Source organism: Periplaneta americana, chromosome 10 (genome assembly GCF_040183065.1).
Source record: "Periplaneta americana isolate PAMFEO1 chromosome 10, P.americana_PAMFEO1_priV1, whole genome shotgun sequence".
Lineage (NCBI taxonomy): Eukaryota > Metazoa > Arthropoda > Insecta > Blattodea > Blattidae > Periplaneta > Periplaneta americana.
The window spans coordinates 11,209,343-11,229,688 of NC_091126.1; the positions used below are offsets into that span (position 1 = coordinate 11,209,343).

The 20,346-nt window shown below is 36.8% G+C and overlaps 2 long non-coding RNA genes across 2 annotated transcripts; both read left to right on the forward strand.

Annotated features, from left to right (window-relative positions):
• The first annotated feature begins 211 nt into the window (after positions 1-211).
• Positions 212-7,102, forward strand: LOC138707435 (uncharacterized). Its single transcript, XR_011334236.1, has 2 exons — positions 212-246; positions 4,433-7,102. It is a non-coding gene; the product is annotated as an uncharacterized lncRNA (long non-coding RNA).
• Positions 7,103-9,443: 2,341 nt separating this feature from the next.
• On the forward strand, positions 9,444-12,108 carry LOC138707434 (uncharacterized). The gene is made up of 2 exons (XR_011334235.1): positions 9,444-10,414; positions 10,557-12,108. It is a non-coding gene; the product is annotated as an uncharacterized lncRNA (long non-coding RNA).
• The last annotated feature ends 8,238 nt before the right edge of the window (positions 12,109-20,346 follow it).

Consider the following 20,346-nt stretch of genomic DNA (forward strand, 5'->3'; position numbering starts at 1 on the left):
TCAGCGATTATCCCGCTAGAGCTGGCTTTTTCGGCGTTAGATTAGCGGGTAAAATTGATGAAATTTGTATTGCTGATATAGGGATTTAGCGGGTATTTTTAGCACTCACAGCGGCAAAATAATATAATTTTACATTGACAATATATCAGTTTAGCGGTTTCTGCATGGCTTCACAGCGGATTTTTAAGAATCGAGTTGGCAACACTGCTGGGCGCTGGCAAGCCTGGCATAAACAGAGGGTAAGAAGTAAGTAGTACAGTTTTCATTGATTTTGAGTCGTATTTCTTGCATTTTGTTCAGTGTTGTGTGTAAATAGTGTCTAGTTTTATATTTACTATTTTATAATAAGAAAACAGTCTTTTAGCCACAGCACATAAATAATTAGTGTGTAGGTTAGTGTTGAGTATAGGTTAGTTGGTATAGGGCTGAGAGGGTAAAAAGGTATAGGGTCATTCCTTGTTAACGGAGTGGGACATTCGAGCCGGTTTTCAACATATTCTGGTCTCTCTATACATAAATATGATGCACGAACTTTATTTCTCAGATTATCGAGTTTGGGTACTCCGGCCTCAGAACGAATATTTCACACGAGTAGCAGGGTTGCCAATACATGCGAACGAAATGATACTAAACGTGAGGAATGTTGCTACAGGTGGAATGTTAGGTTACGTTAAATTAGGTTTGATTAGATCATCATCATCATCATCATCCTTCACGAATTAGGCCTCTGTAGACCTGTTTCGGCCCCATCTAGCAGTCTTCTTAATGGTCTTCCTGGTCGACGATGTCCTCTAGGTTTATATTGCATCATAATTTTTGGGATTCTTGAATTTTCCATTCTTCTTACATGATCTAGCCAATTGAATTTGTATATGGTGATTTTTTCTTCTACTGACTCTACTTCTAATTGTTCTAAAATTTCTTCATTCCTTTTTCGGTCTAAAAGAGTATATCCTGCTGTTCTCCTGAAAAATTTCATTTCCGTTGCTTTGATTCTGTTCATGTCTTTTTTCTTTAATGTCCAAATCTCGCTTCCGTATAGAAGGGTGGGTAATGCTAGTGTATTATATATTTTTATTCTTGTAGATTTTTGTACTAATTTAGCTTTTAATGTATTGTTTATTATTCCTAGAATTTGTGTAAATTTGGTAATTTTCTTGTTCACATCTTTTTCATTTTGATAAGATATTTCACAACCCAGATAATTGAAATTTTGCACTTGTTCGAGGCATTGGTTATTGTGTATTATCTTACTTCTCACTGGGTCTTGTCCTAAAAATGCCATTACTTTTGATTTTTGTGCTGAAATTTCCATCCCAAAATCTTTTAATATTTCATTTAATGTATACAATCCTCTTTGTAAATTATCCTCTGAATTGGAAATTATGACTTGATCATCGGCATAGAGTAAGGTATTTAATGTTAGAGCACTGGTTATTTTGATTCCTGATGTGTAGATTTGGTTCCATTTTAAAATAATTTCATTTATATAAATATTAAATAAAGTTGGTGATAATGGACAACCTTGTCGAACTCCATTATTAACTAATTTTCTTTCGGATATATAGTTATTTATTTTGACACTTATTTTGCTATCCATGTAGATTTCTATTATATTTTGGAATAGCAAATTTGGAATATTTTTTTCTTGTAATATGTCGAATAAAAGGTCTCTTCGGACTTTATCAAAAGCTTTCACAAAATCAATAAAAGCTATATGGGTTTCTAAATTAAATTCTCTTCTTTTTTCCAATAATAGTTTGATACTAAATAATGGATCTACACATGATCTTCCTTTTCTAAAGCCATTTTGACACTCCAGAAGGAAAGTTTCAGCATGTTTTTTTAATTTTTCATTTAAAATCCTACTAAATATCTTATAACATGTGTTGAGGATACTAATCCCTCTATAGTTTTCAACATTCTGTTTATCTCCTGTTTTATATATGGGAATAATTACACTATTTTTCCATTCTTCCGGTAAAGTGGCAGTCAGATATATTCTGTTTAGAAATCTTAGTAATCTTTCTTGAAATAGGTTTGATTAGATGTGTAGTATTATTACTGTGTTGGCGACACTGAAACCCACTATCACATTAACGAAATATGTTGAAGTGGAGTCCCCGTAATTTACAATTACCACACTGCTTAAAGTGACTGGCTGTTCAGTCTGAAAAGATATTTATAGTTGATAATTCGGTATATGTGGTTTTGATCAGTGGAAGTAAGTGTCTTAGCAAGGCATTATCAGCATATTTGTCATGAGATAGTTCATCAGTTTTTATGACATAATTCTGTAGAGTTCCAGGAGCTATCCAAGCAACTGGAGTAAGAATTGTTACTTGCTACGAGTTCCAATAGGTAGACTGAATTTCGTTCTGATATCTCCCAGTGTAGTTCTCAGCAAAGTCTGGTCTATAAATATGTACCTGTGGCCGACAGATGTAACAGCATCAGTAAGTTGTCTCTTCTTAATCATCATCATGATCATCATCATCATAGTTCTTGCCTGTAATAGCACCAGCTTCATCTGTGTTTTCTGCAATAATCTTCTTAAATTCTTTTGATCGCTATACTGGAGAATTAGCACGGTCACTTTGAACCATGCCGTTACGTTTAGCACCAAATTTAAGTAAATACACAATGTCACCAACATAAGAACGTGACGTTGGTGTGTGGCGTAGTTGGCGGGAGAAATTTTTTCTCTCTCTGTCTACCTCCTTCGTTCTGAACATTATTGAGAGATAGCACCACTGTTAGCGACAATGTGTATTTGCGTAAATATTGCGAGTAAATTATGACGCTTGCCTTAGATGAGAGGCTCGGGACAGAAACAGTTTTGCTGTAGCGCATGCGCGGACCTCTCATGCAGTGGGAGCGTGATCCTTACTTGAATTTATTTTTGCGTGTACTTGCAGATTAAATGATTGAGATCCCTTCTTGCTCCGGTTACAGGCCTTGCATTTACGAAGGTTATGTTATGTTAGGTTAGCTTAGCTTAGATTAGCTTAGCTTAGGTTAGGTTAGCTTAAATTAGCTTTGGTTAGGTTAGATTAGTTTTGGTTAGGTTAGCTTAGCTTTGGTTAGGTTAGGTTAGCTTTGGTTAGGTTAGCTTAGGTTAGGTTAAATTAGCTTTGGTTAGGTTAGATTAGTTTTGGTTAGGTTAGCTTAGCTTTGGTTAGGTTAGGTTAGGTTAGGTTAGCTTTGGTTAGGTTAGGTTAGCTTTGGTTAGGTTAGGTTAGCTTGATTTGGTTCGTCCATGTAGTAGTTAAAATTATATAATATGACAGTTTTTGATTCGTAATATTGTTAAAAAATAATAGGCCTATAATGAAAGTGGTGAATAATTTCATGGTCCTTAAATTTTTTTTTCGTAAAAGGCTAGGTATTTTTCTATAGGCTAGAAATAAAACAGCAACGCCGTCATAATTACGTACTTTACGCTTTGGCGAACATTAACCGGAAATTTACTTTCCGTCATTTTAATTGTATTCCGTGAAACACATCTTTTTTCCTGTTAATTTCCTTGTGATAACCTAGTTTATTATCTTATTACATCTTCATTTTCATTTAATGCATTCAAAAAACCGCCGTTGTACTACATAAAACCTTGAACTTGACTAATGGAGTGAATTATTTAAGAATATAGTCGCGAATTTGACTACCACCATTTCGATTATATTTTGTTTGATACGGCTCGGTACGGCCCGGTGACTAGTGGCCAGCGAGTAGAGTCGACTATCGATATTGTTCTGCCGTGCGTATTATCCAGTTGTTCCCTTTTGATATCTTTGGTCTGCATCTGTTGCATATTTTCATACCCCTTTCTGTTCCACAACTTAAGGAGCACATCCAATCACTTACACTCCATACGTTCTTCTTAAATGTTTTTGGATGTCCTGGCGCTTGTGTCAGTTGATATAGGAGTTTAGAAAGATCTTAATGCTTACAATAACTTTGTTATAACTGAATAGCTTTATGATATCTTTACTATCTCAACTTTTGCAATTTACCTGGCTGACTACTTTCGAAATGGTATCCTTCATTGTCCGAAGCCTAGTGAATTTTGAAATTTGTTATAAATGTATTTAACAATTATGTAATGATTTCTTACTTTAAGAAAATGCCATGTCATTACTTACCATTCTAAAGATAACAAAAGTAGACATCATTAGCTGGTTTATTTCTCAACTTTAGCCCCCACATTAATGTTGCACCTATGAAGGGAATTTGATAAATTTATTATTGGATAATAGAGGACTCTGAGTACAGTTTATTTATTACATACATTGTAAAGCTATAAATTGCATTGGAAATGTATTCATAGTGGACATTTTTGTTTGTTTTTGTGATATTAAATTCTTTCTACCATGTAATTTTTTTTCCCAGAAGATATAAATGTGAACTTTACTAGGTCTGATCCCTTTTTTAGGTCATTTACGGATGAGCCTGACTGAAGACAACCACGCAATGGATATTGGTAGTAGAAATGACGGCATTGGTGGAATCAGTAAACCGTATCCTGATGATGACAAGAGAAGTAAATCTACTCCCAGAGATGATGCAGGAAGTGATTTCATGCAGTAATTTTCTATAGTTAAAATAATTATTTAGTTAGTCTGTTCTTATTTACAGGAACTATTGGCAAAAGGTATATGCAATTTACTGTTCATTACGAATGACATGATGCTTGGACTCTGAGTGGGAAGGTTAAACAGAAAAATGGAAATTGTTGGAGTGGGCTGAAGAGAGTAGCTGCTGCATTGGTGGGAAAACAAAACGATGAGATTAGCCAGACAAATAATGCAACATAGACTGATCGGTGTATCCAACCTAAAGAATGGCACTTATAATCTTTTCACATTTTTTAACAAGGAATCTGTAACTTTCCTTGTAATGCCTTCTCTTTGTGGAGAGGTTCATTAGACTGTTCAAAGTGGTAGTCCAGAGATGCTGAGTTATTTATGAAAGTCGTAAGAATTTTCACCCTGTCAGTTGTGGGAAAGAATAAATTTTCTAAGACTTCACTCTCCAAGTGAATGGGATGAAATCCTTTGGTGTGTCTGATTCTAAATTACCAGAACTCACATTTCTTCTATATTATAAACAAATTTTTTACCTTGGTTGTGAATGATTTTATTTCCTCCAAGCATCTTTCTACAGCTCATTTTAGACACATTTTCTTTTTGCACAGACTCACTTTTTTTTTTATATCTACAGTAGCGTGCAAATTAATCCAAACAACATAATTACTTATGCAAAAACACTCAAACGGGATAAAAAAAGGATCTAAGACATACCTCAGTAATCTATGTGGCCTCCCTTGTTCCTAATAACAGCTTTGAGACGATTTGGCATGGATTCCACTAATTTCCCACAAATATTCTTCATTTCTTCATCGCGAAACCATACACCAATGAGGGCAGAAATCATCTTCTCCATTGTAGAACAATCCATTTTTTGCATTCTTCTGTTGCAAATTGACCAAAAGTTCTCAATGGGGTTGATGTCGGGTGAGTTGCCTGGCCAGGGGAGTACCTGAATATTCTTCTTGTTGAAGAATTCTGTAGTTTTTCGAGACGTATGGCATGGTGCCAGGTCTTGTTGGAATACACCTCTACCATCCGGAAATGATTTTTGCAGCTGGGGTACGATTCTGGTTTCCAATAAGTAAATATATTTGTCAGAATTCATTATTCCCTTGATAGGTATTAATGCTCCAGGCCCTTCATGTGTAAAACAACCCCAAAACATTACTTTAGGGGGGTATTTGGGTGCTTGTTGGAGATGAGCTGCTGTTACTTTTTCGGATCCTTTCCGTAAGACATCTTTATATTCTTCATCCTATACAGTTTCAGTTGCTAGAAATTGGAACTCGCTTCCGAGTGATATAAGGGGTTGTTGGACAATAGCTTCATTTAGGTCAAAATTACATAAATTCTTACTTAACAGATGAATTGCTGATTAATATTTGTTACTTATAATGAAACTAACATCTGTCCATTCTTATTATTATTATCTTTAATTTCTCTAAATAGATTTACAAAACCTCTAATGACAATTACATTAATATTCTCATTATAGAAATAGAAATATATATATTCTCCCTGTAACATAGTCCTAGTAAGCTTATATTAAATTAATATTCATCATTTTACTAGCTATCTCAAATATTAAATTAATTATAATTCATTGAATTAAATTAGCTCATGAATTAAGTTACTACTTTACCTTATAGATTTATCTAAATTTAAATAAATGTGTAGTGAAGATTATTGCTGGAGAACCTTTTAAGTGTAGTGAAAATATTTGTAATTTAAATTTATGTATTGTATTGATTAAGGCTGGTTGAGTGGAAGAGAAGGCCTTATGGCCTTAACTCTGCCAGCGAAAATAAAACATTATTATTATTATTATTATTATTATTATTATTATTACATAAGAAACACAGTGGCCGTGGACCTCGAAATGAGACTCATCGGAAAAAAGTACATTCTTCCAGTCATTCACTGTCAGTGTTGATGTAATTTTGCCCACATTAAGCGTTTTTTGCACATAACAGGGGTTAGCAGTTGCTTCTTAATAGGCTTACGAGCCCTTCGTCCAGCTTCCAAAAGCCTACGCCGCACTGTTGTGACGTGAATATTCACCCCAGTGGTAGCCATTAACTCGCGGGTTAAGTCGACAGCAGTTAGTCTAGGATTTAATTTACTTTTTCTGACATTTAAACGATCATCTGCAGGTGAAGTCTTCCTTTTCCGGCCACAGTTTCCTTTTTTTCTGGGGTGTGATGGATCCAGTCTCCCTGTATCGTTTTATGATCGAATTAACAGTAGCCAAACCGATGTGACATTCTGCAGCAATTTGCCTCTGTGTCATAGAAGAATGCTCTGCTAATGTTATAATTTTAGACCGTTTTCGTGGAGTTGTATCCATTTGTGAAGACGACAGAATGTACACAGGATTGCAGTATTAAGTCTTCAACACAACTGAAGTGCTTATAAGTACAAAACGACAGGCAAAATGTCACATATTATAAAAAAAAAAAAATAATGACAGACCTTCAACAATGGAATTACACGTACTACAGATGTCAATTAAAGCTGTATGAGCAGCTGTGAGGCCAACAATGACAGAAAATGTAAAAATATGTCGTGTTCGGATTAATTTGCACGCTACTGTATTCAGGCACTAGCAGATTTTTAAGACTGACAAATATTTAACCCTATTATTAATTCCTACGGTTTTGCAATAGTAAACTATACTTCAAAGCATCATGTCATTCCGAGCACACTGTTTGATTTGGATAACAAGAAAGTAATTAGGTAATACTGTCCAAGTTTCTTTATGAAGGGATTTTTATGTCCAGTAATCGTGAATTGGTAACTTCTCCCATTAGCAAGCCAACAAATACGGATGTAACTCAAAACATTTCTGGTAATAGAAGGTGGTATTGAGAATGACAACAGACATGCAACTATGATGCTTGCAACTAACATTTTCCCTTGTACTGAAAACATGCTACTTCAATACTACTCATTGTTTCTTCAAAACAATTTTTTACCTGTTATAACTCTGAGTCCATAATTATTCCATAGATGTTTCATGGTATTTGAAGGTGTAGCAATATAAAAAAATTGTGAACTTTCACAATTGAATTTTACATACAGAGGCTGACTGCACAAACCACGAACTCAAATAAGCAAACTACATATCCAATCCAGAAGACAGTCATTCTACATTTTTATTTCAAAATATCAAATGTCTAGCTCAAAAATTGTAGAACGTGGAGAACATTTTCAGCTTCTGGCATCTTTTGAATGTGAATGTGAATGTCTGTTTTATACAAGTCATATTTCTCTGTTGTGTATTTTTACTCGGTCATATGCTGTATCTAAGTCTAAAAATAATAAAGTTGACAATTGAATTCTTTTCTCTTTTCTATTGCTTAACTACGAATATAGCATCTAAGCATTAATGGCCTTTTCGAAAGCCACACTGTTTTTCACCAATTTTTTATTCAGTTATTTTTATTAATTTTTCTTTCAAAATTATTGTATATATATATATACTCACTAATATATTTTCCCGGGATATCAGCCAAGTTAAAATTTTGGAATATTCCAACCTTTCAACTGCTATCTCTGCAGCCATATTCCCTCCCGGGATTCCTGTTTGAAGTTTGGCGAGCGGCGAGTCCTGTTCCGCCGGTTGGAATCGGTTGCTGTCCTCGGTCCGTGATCTTCGTGACCTTGATTGTAAGAGGGCCTAAGCTGGTCCAAGGCCGGTGTCCATGCCTGACTGAGCTGTAGTCCACCATCCCTGTTAAAGTTGTTTTTCTCCAGCTTAGGCTGGTATTCATAGTCGACACTTTCGATTAAAGTGTCCTTTGGAAGACGCAAAGTATCACTTTTCCGTTGCACAGTCGACACTTTGGTGCAAAGGATCACTTTGGATGAAAGTGGACTTCGGACCACACTTTGAGCCGAAAGTGTCACTTTGTAGGAAAATGGCGGACGCATTGGAAGTCGTCGAGTTGTTAGAACGTGCGGAAGAAGTGGAAGAAGTGGCACAATTAGTGGGCAATGTGCGAAAGCGCTACATTAGGGATAAAGACAATCCGATGGAATTTTATAACGATATAGAATTTAAAATACGGTTCAGATTTGACAAAGAAACTGTTCTTGAAATTGCTCATCTTTTCGAGGACCGCTTGACAAAATTGAACAATAGAGGTTTGCCAGTGCCTCCAGTAATTCAGTTATTGACTGCATTAAGATTCTATGCTACAGGTATGTATCATACATTCAAATTTATAATATTATAGTTTAGGTATTTCTGCAGTAACATTCGTAGGCCCTATATTTATAACCTCAATTCGACGAAGTGAAATGTAGATAGATATGCTTACTGTATATAGCCTAATCTACTTTTTATTACTGAAACGAATTTTTTAACTTAAGTAATATTAAACTAACGTCAATCTAATGTAGGCCTAACTATCTTAAATTAGCATTGAGAGACCTCACGTGCCTGCTTTTTAAGCAGATTCCATAATTAAGTTATTTTGATTTTTGTTGACTACGGTACTTGTATTTTGAGATAAGATTTATCTCGATGTTCATATAATCATTACTGTTTTGATAATATATATTTTCATACCAGTAGGCCTAAGCAATACATCTGATATGGCTGCTTCTGCTGAGATAGTACCTTCAGTTCATGTGCAGTCATAACCTCACATGGCAAGAGATCTCATACCATTAGGCCTATTTTGTTTTGCATTGTAGAAAAATTTGGCATTCAAAATATTCCAGAAGAGCAGGCAATGATGGAATCAAGAGAGAATACTACTACTACTACTACTACTACTGCTACTGCTACTGCTACTGCTACTGCTACTTGTATTTATTTACACTGCAAGTGGGCAAGTACCTGGTGGCAGTGGTATATACAATATTAACAATACACAATAAAATTTACAATACACAATACAATTTACAACACATATACAATTTTATACACAATACAATAAGAATACACAATACAATTTAACACAATAATAATAAAACATAAAATGAAACACCTAATTTTACAACACAACCTACATAATTATGTATAGGTCCTACATAAGTTTCAATAGTCTTTCACTTTACTCTCATCTCATTCCCTGTAGTGGCACTATGACGCATTTCACTGACACTTTAGCACACATTTCACTGACACTATAGAACACATTTCATTGACGCTATAAATTATCACTGATCAGAACTGTTCACTGCACTGTAAAACCATAACTTCACTGACTCACCTCGCTTCACTGATACAACAGTTCAAATAAGTCAAATAATTGCATCCTTATGCATACTTATAAACAGAACTACATTTAAACTAAACATTTCTAGTCTAAGGCCCTCTTACACGCTATTTTTAAATAATTTACAATTCAAACCAAGGAAGTAAACTCGTCAGGCTAGATAAATACATGTCACCTTATGATGATGATAGTAATAATAATAATAATAATAATAAAAATTGTAGTAGTAATGTGTTTATTTCATTCTTTTTGACTTCTATTCACTATTCTATTTTCTGTAAGTAATAGGCCTATTATATTCATAATGCTTCAGGAAATTTCCAACTCGTGACAGCAGATCTGCAAGGGATCAGTCAGTCAACTGTGTCCCGAATTGTGAAGAAGATCTCAATAATGATTGCACAATTACGACCTCACTATGTGAAATTTCCATCGAGGGAAGAGGGCAGGACTAATTCCCTTCATTTTTTTCAAACTGCCAGATTTCCTGGAGTGCTAGGAGCCATTGATGGAACACATGTTCCAATAATGAGTCCAGGTGGTGAATATGGAGAAGTTTTTCGAAATAGGAAAACTATTTTTACATTAAATTGTCAGGTATGTAAACAAGTGATGGGTCAATATTTCTTTTAAAGTTATATTAATTGAAGCTTATTATGTCACTGCCTCCTGCTTAGTTTATTCATCTCAATACTGTACAGAGACAATGTGACCTAATTATTTTCCATTTTTCCTTCAGGGAATTGTTGACCAAAATAGAAAATTTATTGATTTTGTGACCGGCTGGCCTGGATCGACCCATGACAACAGAATGTTCAACAGCAGCAGAATATGCGCCCAGTTTGAGAGAGGGGAACACGATGGGATTCTCTTGGGTGACAGTGGGTATGCCTGTCGTCCATTTTTATTGACACCACTTCTGAACCCACAAACAGAGTCAGAAGAAGCCTACAATGTTGCCCACAAACGTGCAAGGAACATTGTGGAGAGAACATTTGGATGTTGGAAGAAGAAGTTTCCGTGTCTATCAAAAAAGTTCTCTCTCACAAAGCTGGAAACGGTGACAACTGTGATTGTAGCAACTGTAGTGATTCATAACATTGCTGCTGATCATGGTCTACTCGAAGAACCTCTATTACATGAAGTTGAAAATGAGGATGAAGGTCACCACCCCAACCATTAGGCGCTATTGCACGCAGAGCAATAATCCAGCAATATTTGTAATCGTAAACCAGCCCTGGGCATGAAGGGGTAGTGGAGGGAAACAGAGAAACCCCCATCCATGTCCTCCATTGCATGCACTGTTTTACTAACAAATCCACAGGCACTTCATCTTCATCAGTCGTGGCTTTCAGACGGCCAGCGAGAGCCAAAAGTCCGTAAAAGCTATGGCAATAGTATCATCATCCAACAGCACTTGATATAATAGATTCCATATCAGTTTGGTACTTTTCATCAGTAATAACACACACGTAGCTTAAAAGATTCATTGTGTTAATATTTAAATTGTGATGTTACTTTGTCTGATTGACCAATTTTGATATAAATAACTTAATAATCCATCAGTCATGTTGTTGTTTCTAATGGTCATGATTTAACAATAAAATTATTTTCCTTCTTGCTTCCCAATAATTTGATGTTAGTGCTCCACAATTTGCCTAATGATTCAGGCCCATTTCTTCTTGAGGACATAAAATCCAATTTGGTGTAGGTATACCAATTTTGTGTAAGTGTTTATTTAAACAGTCATGTCCAGCGAGGAGTCAAAAAATGACTACAGCAAAAAAACTCATTTAATTCAGGACTGAGGCAAGGTTGTAACATGTCTCCTACCCTTTTTAAAATATATATACAACAAATATTAGAACAATGGAATCAGTCTTGTGGAGGAATGGGAATACCAGTTCAAGGTGGCACAATACATTCATTAATATTTGCAGATGATCAAGTGATAACGGCTCAATTTCGTGAGGATGTGAAATATATGATGAGAAAACTCCTGGATTCATTTGAAGCAGGTGGATTGCACGTAAATATGAAAAAAACTGAATATCTTGTAGTAGGTGGAAACGGAAGAGACATCTCCTTACACCAAGGAACTATCAGAGCTGTTCAAAAATTTAAATATTTGGGGTCATATATTGATGATTTAGGGAGTTGTAACTCCGAAATAGATACTAGATTGGTGCAAGCAAGAAAAGCCATAAGGATGCTGAATGGAGTACTGTGGAGCAGGACGATATTGAATGACACCAAGAAGAGGATTTTGACGGCGGTTGTGGAAAGTATAATGACATATGGCGCAGAGGGGTGGACATTGGTAGAAAGTAAAAAATCTAAGATTTTGGCAGTGGAAATGGATGGAATACGACGTGGTGCCAGAGTTTCCAGATTAGAAAGAAGGAGAAATGAAGAAGTGAGACGGATGATGGATATGGAGGAGACAGTGATGGACAGAATTGAGAGACGAACTCTTCAATGGTATGGACATGTCAGAAGAATGGAGGAAAGTAGGTGGTCTAAAACTCTTTTGGAATGGTCACCTCATGGTAGAAGGAAGCGGGGTAGGCCAAGAACAACCTGGAGAGGACAGATCCATAGATTGATGAGTGACAGGTCCCTGGAAGTAGATGAATGGCTTGACTGAGAAGATTGGCGAATGGGAATACAGGGTAACCGCTAAATAGTGGAGAAACCCTCAAAAGTAAAAAAAAGTAAGTAAATGAGTTTTGTGTAGTAAATATTTTATTTTGATTGGTTTTATTCTTGTAGTAATTTAACATTGTTTGATAATTTGTTTTATAGATTCATATGAACATTTTTTACTCATAATCTGTTCAATTTTAGAGCCCTTTTTTGCTAACATATAAGCTTTTCCATTTCCATTAATCCCACAATGTGAAGGAATCAATTGAAAATGTATGTTTTTATTTAAAGTGTGTATTTGCCTAATTATGGTATGAATTTACCCTGTTTTTTGAGGCTATTGCCTCTTTTGCTGCCCTGGAGTCTGAAAGTCAAAAAGTAACCTTAATAATTGTTTTATTAATTGAATATGTACAATAAGACTACAAACACTTCACTACTTTTCAATATAGTATAACAGGAACACTTGCATTGAACGTAGTGGGGACTATGTTGAAAGTGATGAAGTGTTTGAGTCTTATTGTACATATTCAATTAAAATAATTATTAAGGTTACTTTTTGACTCTCCCTGTTATAACATTGTTCTTGCAGTGATGTATCCAAATTAATAAATTTTGAAGAGATGTGTAAATTGCATCAACCTCTCCATCAAAATTTGTGGTGTTTTTCTTCCTCTTTCTTATGAAAGGAAAAAAAATTGACAAGTTTCATCTACTCCAGTTCCAGTTTCGTTATCTCATAGAGGCCTATATATGTATGAATCCAATTGAGAAGTGTGATTCCAAAACTCGCTCAGTCCATTTGGTCATTTTTTAGATTTAGGCCTACACATGTATATGATTATGTTTTGAGACCTCTATCATAATATTTCAAGCTTGTTTTCTTCCAGTTGGCCAAGCCTTGTCAAAAAGTTTGTGTTATTGCGCATGTCATTGAAAACTTGCTCAGTCTGTAGACCAGTGGATAAAAAAAAAACTAGCCTTATCCTTTCATAAAAATGGACTGAACGCATTTTGGGATCACATTCTTCAATTATGTGATGAATATGTTGTATTTAAAATTTAGGCCCTATATTGTGAGAGCCTTAGCTTCATGAGGAGAAATATCTTTCTTGTTGAATGACTTGGTTGAATTTAGACTGCTGTACTGAATATTTATATTAAGTGGATTGTAGCTATTCAACAAATGTTTCTTTTCTTGTATTTATAGTAGTTCTTTCAATTTCATTGCTTTTTGAATAAATCCCATATGAGTTTTTAGAGTGTGTTTAGAATCTTGATACTTCTTCCATCTTTTAGAAGTAGTGGGGGAAGTTTTGTCAATTTTTCATAAGTTAATATGGCTTGAGTTGCTAGTTCTAAAATAATTGGCTTATTATTTGTAACAGTTTGTAATGCTGCAATTGATGTAGTTCTGAGTGCACTTGTGAGTAGATCCAAGGCTTGATTTTGAGTGTGCTCAATTTATTCTTGAATTTTTTGGATGATATATAAGCAATTTGTAACATTTTTTGTTAAGGACACCATTATGTTTACAATTTGGCGGTTACAAGATCCTTCATCAACCCCTAATATGCATTGAGGACCCCACCTACCGTTGGTCAACAGATAATTCAACCTAGTTAGGAGGAATGAAATATCAAATCAACTGACCATATCCTCCAATTGTCATTCAGAGAGTATTTATTAATGCCATGGCAGGCCAGAGTTATATGTTTTCTGTATAACATTTCGTCTATACAGGGTGTAACAGTTATACTGCTGTGACTCGGTCCTCAGAGTCTCGTTTGTGAAAATAGAGTGTGCTACTAGGAGAGGAGAGGTTGGGATTTGCATATGAGAGGTTATATAGATATCACTATTCCTCGTTATGTATAAGTGTTAAAAGAGTGTAATCAAGAGTCAAGACAATTCTTATAAACTTCATCTGGCAACTTGGAAGCACTGAAACTGAAAATATTTACCTGTTAAGCCCTAATTAAATACTGTATTATTCAATGTTACTGTCCACACCTGTGGAGTAACGGTCAGCACACGTCTGGCTGCGAAACCAGGTGGCCCGGGTTGAGGTTTTTTCCGGGGTTTTCCCTCAACTCAATACGAGCAAATGGTAGGTAACTTTCGGTGCTGGACCCCGGACTCATTTCACCGCCATTATCACCTTCATATCATTCAGACGCTAAATAACCTAGATGTTGATACAGCATTGTAAAATAACCCAATAAAATAAAATCAATGTTACTCAAGCTCACGTGAAAATAAACGGCATTTTCTGCTTGATTCATAAGATGTCAGTGGAAATCTGAGAAAAAGCTAGACGAAAATGTGTCAGGTTTGAACGAGTATCACATGATGCAACAAATTTTAATGGATTTTAAAATTATTATCAACTTATAATAATGTGTGTTCCTAACATCAGTGCTTTCATCTAATGCAAACAAAAACCACAAAGAAAATTTTTAATTTCTGATTGACTTTCAATATGAAATCCCATTTCTTCCTCCTACTGGTCATTGTATGTGGAGCAAACACTGATGACAATCCTTTCCTCTGAAGCTCTGATGAAATTTCAATTTTGTTTTGCCTTAGTGTTCCTGTCAGAGTGAATCCAGTTTCAAAATCTCTTGAGCCAGGGAAATAATATTGTTGGTTCTGATTCCATGGCCTGATTTCAATGAGTTCGTAAGGTCTAACATGACTCAGCACGTACCTGCTGTTGACCTTTCTTTTCCTGTACAAATCTGTACAGTCACAGCATATGATGTTGTAACATCACATATTATCCATATTTTACACCATACTTAAAAAAATGTACCAAATTTAATTTGACGCTATTGAAATCTGTGTTGTACAAGAAACAAAAGTCGTATTGTTGAGAGAAGTTAAAAACAAGCGTCAATAATGAATTAATTAGACCAAAATCCACTGAAGAGAGGAAAAAGCATACTTTACCAAGCAGGATACAACTGTACCTCACATCAATTTTAAAAGGCTTAATTAATAAACTGTGACTTCGTTTTTGCTTTGGACTGTATCATGATATTCAGCATTGTCTATTTGACAATGTAACCATGTATGAAATAACTACAAAAAGTATAGTGCACACAATAATTAAAAAAATTACGATTGGGATAGAGTTGTAACTTGTTTGGTATACGAATTAAATGATAAACAAAATAAATTATAAAGCTTTTTAAATTCTCAATTCCATTTCTAGAGCCTTGAGTTGCTCGACTTTGAACTTGGCAGCATGCACTTCAGCCTCTTGTTTTACACGCTGTGCATGCAGCTCTGCTTCTTGTTTTATTCGCTGTGCATGCAGTTCTGCTTCTTGTTTTATTCACTGTGCAAGCAGCTCTGCTTCTTGTTTTATTTGCTGTGCATGCAGCTCTGCTTCTTGTTTTATTCACTGTGCAAGCAGCTCTGCTTCTTGTTTTATTCGCTGTGCATGCAGCTCTGCTTCTTGTTTTATTCACTGTGCAAGCAGCTCTGCTTCTTGTTTTATTCACTGTGCATGCAGCTCTGCTTCTTGTTTTATTCGCTGTGCATGCAGCTCTGCTTCTTGTTTTATTTGCTGTGCATGCAGCTCTGCTTCTTGTTTTACATGCTGTGCATGCACTTCAGCCTCTTGTTTTACACGCTGCGCATGCAGCTCTGCTTCTTGTTTTATTCGCTGCGCATGCAGCTCTGCTTCTTGTTTCATTTGCTGTGCATGCAGCTCTGCTTCTTGTTTTATTCACTGTGCATGCAGCTCTGCTTCTTGTTTTATTCGCTGTGCATGCAGCTCTGCTTCTTGTTTTATTCGCTGTGCATGCAGCTCTGCTTCTTGTTTTATTTGCTGTGCATGCAGCTCTGCTTCTTGTTTTATTTGCTGTGCATGCAGCTCTGCTTCTTGTTTTATTCGCTGTGCATGCAGCTCTGCTTCTTGTTTTATTCGCTGTGCATGCAGCTCTGCTTCTTGTTTTATTTGCTGTGCATGCAGCTCTGCTTCTTGTTTTATTTGCTGTGCATGCAGCTCTGCTTCTTGTTTTATTCGCTGTGCATGCAGCTCTGCTTCTTGTTTTATTCACTGTGCAAGCAGCTCTGCTTCTTGTTTTATTCGCTGTGCATGCAGCTCTGCTTCTTGTTTTATTCACTGTGCAAGCAGCTCTGCTTCTTGTTTTATTCGCTGTGCATGCAGCTCTGCTTCTTGTTTTATTCACTGTGCAAGCAGCTCTGCTTCTTGTTTTATTCACTGTGCATGCAGCTCTGCTTCTTGTTTTACTTGCTGTGCATGCAGCTCTGCTTCTTGTTTTATTTGCTGTGCATGCAGCTCTGCTTCTTGTTTTATTCGCTGTGCATGCAGCTCTGCTTCTTGTTTTATTCGCTGTGCATGCAGCTCTGCTTCTTGTTTTATTCGCTGTGCATGCAGCTCTGCTTCTTGTTTTATTCGCTGTGCATGCAGCTCTGCTTCTTGTTTTATTCGCTGTGCATGTAGCTCTGCTTCTTGTTTTATTCGCTGTGCATGCAGCTCTGCTTCTTGTTTTATTCGCTGTGCGTGCAGCTCTGCTTCTTGTTTTATTCGCTGTGCATGCAGCTCTGCTTCTTGTTTTATTCACTGTGCATGCAGCTCTGCTTCTTGTTTTATTTGCTGTGCATGCAGCTCTGCTTCTTGTTTTATTCACTGTGCATGCAGCTCTGCTTCTTGTTTTATTTGCTGTGCAAGCAGCTCTGCTTCTTGTTTTATTTGCTGTGCATGCAGCTCTGCTTCTTGTTTTATTCGCTGTGCATGCAGCTCTGCTTCTTGTTTTATTTGCTGTGCATGCAGCTCTGCTTCTTGTTTTACACGCTGTGCATGCAGCTCTGCTTCTTGTTTTATTCGCTGTGCATGCAGCTCTGCTTCTTGTTTCATTCGCTGTGCATGCAGCTCTGCTTCTTGTTTTATTCGCTGTGCATGCAGCTCTGCTTCTTGTTTTATTCGCTGTGCATGCAGCTCTGCTTCTTGTTTTATTCGCTGTGCATGCAGCTCTGCTTCTTGTTTTATTCGCTGTGCATGCAGCTCTGCTTCTTGTTTTATTCGCTGTGCATGCAGCTCTGCTTCTTGTTTTATTCACTGTGCATGCAGCTCTGCTTCTTGTTTTATTTGCTGTGCATGCAGCTCTGCTTCTTGTTTTATCCGCTGTGCATGCAGCTCTGCTTCTTGTTTTATTCACTGTGCAAGCAGCTCTGCTTCTTGTTTTATTCACTGTGCATGCAGCTCTGCTTCTTGTTTTATTTGCTGTGCATGCAGCTCTGCTTCTTGTTTTATTTGCTGTGCATGCAGCTCTGCTTCTTGTTTTACACGCTGTGCATGCATTTCAGCCTCTTGTTTTACACGCTGTGTATGCAGCTCTGCTTCTTGTTTTATTCGCTGTGCATGCAGCTCTGCTTCTTGTTTTATTCGCTGAGCATGCAGCTCTGCTTCTTGTTTTATTCGCTGTGCATGCAGCTCTGCTTCTTGTTTTATTTGCTGTGCATGCAGCTCTGCTTCTTGTTTTATCTGCTGTGCATGCAGCTCTGCTTCTTGTTTTATTCACTGTGCAAGCAGCTCTGCTTCTTGTTTTATTCGCTGTGCATGCAGCTCTGCTTCTTGTTTTATTCGCTGTGCAAGCAGCTCTGCTTCTTGTTTTATTCGCTGTGCATGCAGCTCTGCTTCTTGTTTCATTCACTGTGCAAGCAGCTCTGCTTATTGTTTTATTCGCTGTGCATGCAGCTCTGCTTCTTGTTTTATTTGCTGTGCATGCAGCTCTGCTTCTTGTTTTATTCGCTGTGCATGCAGCTCTGCTTCTTGTTTTATTCGCTGTGCATGCAGCTCTGCTTCTTGTTTTATTCGCTGTGCATGGAGCTCTGCTTCTTGTTTTACACGCTGTGCATGCACTTCAGCCTCTTGTTTTACACGCTGTGCATGCAGCTCTGCTTCTTGTTTTATTCGCTGTGCATGCAGCTCTGCGTCTTGTTTCATTCGCTGTGCATGCAGCTCTGCTTCTTGTTTTATTCGCTGTGCATGCAGCTCTGCTTCTTGTTTTATTTGCTGTGCATGCAGCTCTGCTTCTTGTTTTATTCGCTGTGCATGCAGCTCTGCTTCTTGTTTTATTTGCTGTGCATGCAGCTCTGCTTCCTGTTTTACACGCTGTGCATGCACTTCAGCCTCTTGTTTTACACGCTGTGCATGCAGCTCTGCTTCTTGTTTTATTCGCTGTGCATGCAGCTCTGCTTCTTGTTTTATTCGCTGTGCATGGAGCTCTGCTTCTTGTTTTACACGCTGTGCATGCACTTCAGCCTCTTGTTTTACACGCTGTGCATGCAGCTCTGCTTCTTGTTTTATTCGCTGTGCATGCAGCTCTGCGTCTTGTTTCATTCGCTGTGCATGCAGCTCTGCTTCTTGTTTTATTCGCTGTGCATGCAGCTCTGCTTCTTGTTTTATTCGCTGTGCATGCAGCTCTGCTTCTTGTTTTATTCGCTGTGCATGCAGCTCTGCTTCTTGTTTTATTTGCTGTGCATGCAGCTCTGCTTCCTGTTTTACACGCTGTGCATGCACTTCAGCCTCTTGTTTTACACGCTGTGCATGCAGCTCTGCTTCTTGTTTTATTCGCTGTGCATGCAGCTCTGCGTCTTGTTTCATTCGCTGTGCATGCAGCTCTGCTTCTTGTTTTATTCGCTGTGCATGCAGCTCTGCTTCTTGTTTTATTCGCTGTGCATGCAGCTCTGCTTCTTGTTTTATTTGCTGTGCATGCAGCTCTGCTTCTTGTTTTATTCGCTGTGCATGCAGCTCTGCTTCTTGTTTTATTTGCTGTGCATGCAGCTCTGCTTCTTGTTTTATTTGCTTTGCATGCAGCTCTGCTTCTTGTTTTATTCACTGTGCATGCAGCTCTGCTTCTTGTTTTATTTGCTGTGCAAGCAGCTCTGCTTCTTGTTTTATTTGCTGTGCTTGCAGCTCTGCTTCTTGTTTTATTCGCTGTGCATGCAGCTCTGCTTCTTGTTTTATTTGCTGTGCATGCAGCTCTGCTTCTTGTTTCATTCACTGTGCATGCAGCTCTGCCTCATTAGCCATTAGCTGTCTGCAAAAGGTCATTTTTTCATTATGCAGCTCCTTCATTTCGTGCAGCTCCAACGCGTTCCTTTGGTCCATATATTCTGTTGTGACCGTTCTCAGAGCTCTTTTTTTGGTAACTGAAACAGAAAAGATGGTTGAACTCTAAGTGGGAAAGCTGTTATTCTTTGAGACACAATAGATATGACTCTATAGGAATTACTAATTGCTATTTTATGGAACTGTGAAGCTTATACGTTATTACAGTAGCCTTTTGATAATATTATTTTGTCACATTTGTCAAATTTTGTTTTATTTAATGAAGGTACAGTTTTTAATAATATATTATTCTAATTAGACGATCATCTTGTACTTTGAAGCACACCTCCTTGTACTTTGAACTTGAAATAAGATTTGTTCCAAAGTACACTACCTGTGCTCAGTCACAACAGTTTCTGCTACTTATGAAAGGAAAAAAAGTATTCCAATCTGTATGTTTTGTAACTTATAATGTAAGACATGCATCACATAAGTTACATGAATATATGACATATCAAGTCAAGTTTTTGATCATGTGAATAAAAACTAGCTTTTGTCTTTCAATATTAGCACTAGCTCTATCTATGTAGTCTTCATTAATAGCACTAGCTTTAGCTAATTGTGTGAATGAAATATTGCCCCCACTAGAAAGCTAAAGCTAGAAAATTCCACCTATAGCTTGGGTTTAATGCACAACTGTATACCTGTTAATATAATATTAATTATTAAAACAAATTTTCTATGAATCTGTTTCACTGTCGACTGAAAATGTTATTCTCAATACAGCAATTAATTT